This window comes from Nicotiana attenuata, chromosome 9 (assembly GCF_001879085.1).
Source record: "Nicotiana attenuata strain UT chromosome 9, NIATTr2, whole genome shotgun sequence".
NCBI lineage: Eukaryota > Viridiplantae > Streptophyta > Magnoliopsida > Solanales > Solanaceae > Nicotiana > Nicotiana attenuata.
Window position 1 is genome coordinate 49,890,341 of NC_031997.1, and position 6,292 is coordinate 49,896,632.

At 37.5% G+C, this 6,292-nt stretch overlaps 1 long non-coding RNA gene across 3 annotated transcripts; it reads right to left on the bottom strand.

Moving 5' to 3' along the window:
- LOC109232433 lies at positions 2,832-5,857 on the bottom strand. 3 transcript variants are annotated; one of them, XR_002068966.1, is made up of 5 exons: positions 5,663-5,857; positions 5,494-5,587; positions 5,262-5,321; positions 4,210-4,303; positions 2,832-3,017 (listed from the first exon to the last, which is right to left on the bottom strand). It is a non-coding gene; the product is annotated as an uncharacterized LOC109232433 (long non-coding RNA). The 3 variants fall into 3 exon arrangements; XR_002068965.1 differs by having other exon boundaries at positions 5,561-5,857; XR_002068964.1 differs by having other exon boundaries at positions 5,494-5,857.

Genomic DNA, 6,292 nt, shown 5'->3' on the forward strand with positions numbered 1-6,292 from the left:
GAAACTCAATTCGGAGCTCATTTGCTCAGTGTGATACCCATTTCGCTCGTTAAACAATTAACTCATGTTTCGCGTCAAAAACCCAATCGCGACTTGATGAAATTAAACCAAACTTTCCAGATCACTCCTATAATTCATTGTCAAAATTCCGGAAGTCTCGAAATCAAATTTCGATCTCTAGAACTAAAAATGGACCTTTGGATCATTACATGCTTATGCTCAAAACGGCAAAAATCTTCCAAAAACTCCTCCAAAACTTATGCGAGCCTCATGGGACCCCGACCAAACATGCCAAAACACCCCATAACATCATTCAAACTTGTTCAAACCTTTGGAACGCTCAAAACAACATCAAAACATCGAATCACCCTCGGATTCAAGCCTAAGAATTCTAAAACTTTCGAATTACTCTTTCGATCAAAAACCCGACCAAACGACGTCCGAATGACCTGAAATTTTGCACACACATCACAAATGACGTAACGAAGCTATAGCAACTCTCGGAATACCATCCCGACTCTCGGATCAAAATTTACCTATCAACCGGAATTCGCCAAATTACTAACTTCGCCAATTCAAGCCTAATTCTACACCGGACTTCCAAAACCAATTCCGATCACGCTCCTAAGTCACAAATCACCTAGCGAAGCTAACCAAATCATAAAAACTCCGATCCGAGCTCATATACAAATAAGTCAACTCTTGGTCAAACCTTTCAAATTCAAACCTTTCAACTGAAACTGTTCTTTCAAATTCATTCCAAATTTTTCTGAAAACCAAAATCAACGATCTACATTAGTCATAATACATAACACGAGGCAAGTCATACCCGAAAACTGGCGATCAAAGTGCAAAAGCTCAAAACGACCGGTGGGGTCGTTACATTAACGAATTAAGAAAATGAGGTTTAGATCTTATTAGAAATTCATTTACCATTTTGATGTGGTTTAAGCAATTCAACTGTCCATAAGATTATAAAAATTCAAAATATGGCATGCTTTTGGGTCCTAGACTACCCGGACAATAGCATATTAGTAGCTACGCACGGGCTCTCGTCACCTCGTGCTTACGTAGCCCCCACAAATAGGAGCACATAACCAATTAACTCACCTATGGGGACAATTCCCTCTTACAAGGTTAGAAAGGAGACTCACCTCGCTCCGAAGACTCATAACCGGCATTCTACATTCCTCCGAAGACTCGCACCATCGCACAACGCGCCAAAACTAGCCAATGATTATACAAATCCATTAATATATGCTCAATTAAACTTTACAACCCCATTTGTAACAATTCCTAACCCCAAACGAAAAGTTGCCCAAAACGCCCTCGGGCCCACGTGCCCGTAATTCGAAATTTTTCGAAGATATACTCTACCCATAGCTTCACTAGCTCAAATATATAATTTACTCCTAATTCCATGCTCAAATTCGTGGTAAAAATCCAATTTATCAAGTATCTAGGTTTTCTTTCAAAAATCCCAATTTTCCCACAATTTTTATGTCTAATTCCATGATATAATCTTGTATTTAACTTGGAAATGAGTGGGAATAACTTACCTTAACTTAGGTGACGAAATCCCTCTTTGAAGCTCTCCAAAAATCGCCCCAAGCCATGATAATTATGAGAGAAATGGCCAAATCCCGATTTAAAATAACCTTCTGCCTCCAGGGATTTCTGCACATGCGGTCCCTTGACTGCTTCTGCGGTCGCGGACCAATCACCGCTTCTGCGGTCCGCCCAAGGCTGCCCTTTTTTCCGCTTTTGCGATATGCCCTCCGCAGATGCGGTCCCGCTTCTACGGAAATTTGACCGCATCTGCGGTCCACTCTGAGCCGACCCAATTCCGCTTCTGCGACCACTTCTCCGCAGATGCGGTCTCGCTTCTGCGGAACCTTGACCGCATCTGCGGTCCTCCAGCTCTTGACCAAAAATTCGCAACTGCGCCTTCTTAGCCGCTTCTGCGGCGCCGCACCTGCGGCCCCCTTTCCGCAGGTGCGGTTATGACAGCAACCAGCAGTCCTCAACCTTCCAAAAATCTTATTTTTCAATCCTTTAACCACCCGGAATCCATCCGAGGCCCCCGGGACCTCAACCAAACCTACCAACCAATCCCAAAACACATTACGGACTCGCTCAAACAACGCTAAAATCATGAATCGACCTCCAATCCAAACTTAATGAACTTCAAAAATTTACACTTCTATTTTCAATGTTTAAACCTATCAAATCACGTCCGATTGACCTCAAATTTTGCCTACAAGCCATATTTGACAATACGGACCTACTACAACTTCCGGAATCGGATTCCGACCCCGATATCAAAAGTCCACTTCCGGTCAAACTTCTCAAAAACCTTCAAATTTCTATCTTTAGCCAAATGGCTCCAAAATAACCTACGAACCTTCAAATTCACTTCCGATTGCGCTCCCAACTCCAGAATCACCATACGGAGCTATTCTCAGACTTAGAATCCCAAATGGACATCGATAACACTGAAACGCACTTCAAGCCAAACTTAAAAAATTCCTTCAAAAATGCTAACTCCCACAATAGGCGCCAAAACGCTCCCGGGTAATCCAAAACCCGCACCGGGCATATGCCCAAGTCCGAAATTATCATACGAACCTGCTGGAACCTTCAGATCCCGATTCCGAGGTCGTTTACTCAAAATTCCAATCCTAGTTCATTCTTTTAACTTTAAGCTTCTGAAATGAGAATTCGCTTTCCAAATCAACTCTGAACTTCCCGGAACTTAATTCCGACCACGCATACAAGTCATAACACCTGAAATGAAGCTGCTCATGGACTCAGGTTGCTGAACGGAGCGCTAGAACTCAAAACGACCGGTCGGGTCGTTACAGTTTCAATTGGCATGCTAGTATTTCAACTTTACAAATCCAAATGTACTACTATAGTATCATGAATTAAAAATTTTAATTGTCCAATGTCATCACTAAATTCCCATAGATGAGATTGTCTTTGGCCACTATTTCCAATTGCTCGCCAGAACTTTCCTACATATGCAAAATAAAATTATTAATCAGATAGAAATTAAAAGTGTACAAGTGCAGAATTAGCGCAACATAGCAGAGTTCCTCAAAAACTTAAATACCAAACAATATCCTAAGAAAAGATATCTGCTAAAAATATGAGGGTTAAGCCTAACCCAAACTAGCAGGGATATACTATACTACTAAATATTCATCAGCATTGCCGCCAGTTATATTTTTGCTTTATCATCAGCATTCCTTTGTATTTTTGCATTGTCAATTAGTTAATCATCTATATTCAATTCAACTTACTTTTTATCTGATTAGTTTTCTTTTTTGTTAAATAACTTTGATCACTTATCTTAAAATAAAAATTTAGTCTTTCTTTTTTGTTAAATAACTTTGATCACTTATCTTAAAATAAAAATTTAGTCATTCTTACATTACTAGTTGGCTTACATCTTCATTTCTCCCAATTCTACTTAGATCATTTTCCAATCTCAATGTTAGCTGATAATAATACTAGTACATGTTATTTGACAAGTTTTCCCTAGCTAACAATCTTTTTAGAATTTTAGACTATATTTTAGGCACTTGTCCATATAATTCTAAATGAATGGTGTCTAATCCTTTACTCAAGTAGAAAGAAGAGTCAAATTTGCTCCTACACTATCTTGTGCGGACTTTCCAAAATGATGTCGCTCCCGTGTCGGATCCTCAAAAAATGCACTACTTTTGGCGGATCCGACATGCACCCGATGATATTTTCGGAGAGTCCGAGCAACATAGCTCCTACACTATCCAAAATTGACCTAAAATAAGTGTAGCGTGCCACGATAACCAAAACAATAAAAAAAATACCTTTTCAAGAATTAGATCATGATTGATCCCGAGGAATATAGAAGATGTTGGCCTCATAACCCATACACTATTCGCTAACTAACCCTCCCACAAGATTATCAAGTTTCACATGTGAGTTAGTATGAAGGATGAACTCATTACTTTCAATTAATAATGGCAGCACATTCATAAGATGCCAAAATTGTCCAATATGTATGAGATATACATATACAAAAGAGCCAAAACAAATTATAATAATAGAGAAAAATTTATAAATGTTACGATACGTTGGAATGATTCATGTAACAAAACATATGGACAACAAGAAGTGAACATAGAAAAGGAAAAGCTTTTAGGATTTATTAGTTGAGATTACCTCTACGAAAGTGCATGAACAATTGGAGCCTTGAACCTAGAGTCGCCCTGTATCCCTTGAGGAGTTAAAACTGCTAGAAGTCCGAAGATTGCCACTATTTAACAGGAAAACAAATGCAACAAATGATTAAGTTCAAAGATCAGCTCAAAGTGGATAATTATCCATCTATACATTTATCTAGCCTCTTGATAATTTTACTCCAAGATCATTAACAAGATATACTGACCAAGCAAATGGTTGGACACCAACTGCTAAAAATTAAACTAACCACCCTATGGAAGCCATCTGAAGAAATTCATCTTATAGACTTGGGATGCAATTTTTTCCTTATTAAATTTCGTTATGAGGAAAATTTGTGTAAAGCTTTACATGAAGAGCCCTGGTTCATACTAAACCACTTCCTTTCTGTTCGCCGTTGGGAGCCTAAGTTTATCGCGTCCGCAGCTCAACTAACGTATGCTGCTCTATGGATACGACTACCAGAACTTCCGACGGAATTTTATGATTTTCAATTACTGTATAGGACCTAACCAAATCTTTAACCAAATATTTCTAACCCAACATATTTTATAAACCGAGTTAAACAAGCATAGGACCTAACCAAATCTTCAAATATTTTAGCATATATACTCCCCAAAACACACAAAAAGAACACTGTAATAACAACTCAAAGCATGCTTTCAACATATCCATAAAATATCATAGTCATTTCAAGCCCAAAATTCATTTGAATCATGCACATTATTGGCTTTAACCAAAGCTAAATAAATCTCAATACCAGGAAACTAAGAAAGAAGAGCTATAAAAATTTCTATCAAAAGAACAGATCAGGCGGTAAGAAGTTGCTAATCTTAATTTTTCTTCTTTTTTTAAACATCAAGGATATTAGCAACTAAGCAACAATCCTCCACATACATACGTACATCTATATCGTGACCTTTGTCCCTTGCAACTGATAAATAGTTGTTTGATAATAATCCATTGGAAATGAATAGTTTTTTTGGTATTGAATAACAACACACTGGAAGTGGATATTAACAGTTACACCTTACCTCAATAGACGAGTGTATCAGATGAATACTCCTCAATCAACAATAAATTACTTCCACCACCTGGAGAATAGGCACAAAAATGCAGACATCGTCAACATTCAAATACGCATAAAAATAATATGAACTCATCATCTAACAAAACTGTCATATTCGCAGGTTTCTAAAGCAAAAAATGCAAGATAAAAAATAAGATCTTGTAAGTGTTAGTTGTATGATAAAAGAGAGTATTCACCTTTCAAGAATAATAACATCCATCACGAATTAATAGTGCTGAACTTCAAAATTAGCAGTCGTCTTACCCAAGTTTTTGGATGCGGCTGTAATCCCTAAACAATGAAATCCCCAATTATTTCAACCTGCTCTAAAGAGCAAATACTGTATGAAAGAAGAAGAGCATTCACCTTTCAAGAATAATAACCTCCCATCACAAAATAATAGAGCTTAATTTCAAAATTAGCAGTCATCTTATCCAAGTTTTGATAAACGATAGTAAACCCTAAACAATGAGATTCCCAATTGAATCGGATGGCACATAACCGAGACAAAGTTTAGCATCTCCATACATGATTTCCACATAACCCAATAGATTTAATTAAACTCACTCTAATTTGCTTCAATAAATCTGCTAAAAGATACGAGAAGAGCCCTCAACTTTGATTATAGAATTTTAAGGAAGAAAAAAAGGAGATTTTCTTGTGAACATGAGAGACAGGTTTTAGCGAATATTTTAGGGCATAATTTTTCAGTAAAAATTTTAGGGGAAAATAATAGCGGAAATTTTTAGAAAATATTTAGGGCACGCTTATATAGAGTTGCTTCTACAAATATTAACAATCACGCTCCCAAAGCGTTGCATTACATATGGATAATCGTTGCTATTTATTTTATAATTTGGCAATGCTTGAAAGACGTAGTCTATACTACCAAAGGGAACGCTTTATAAGTGGTGCCTAAAAGTCATAGCCAAAAACTCTTAGAAAAGACCACCCCCTAGAAAGCGTTGCCACATACATATTTGGCCACGCTTTTTA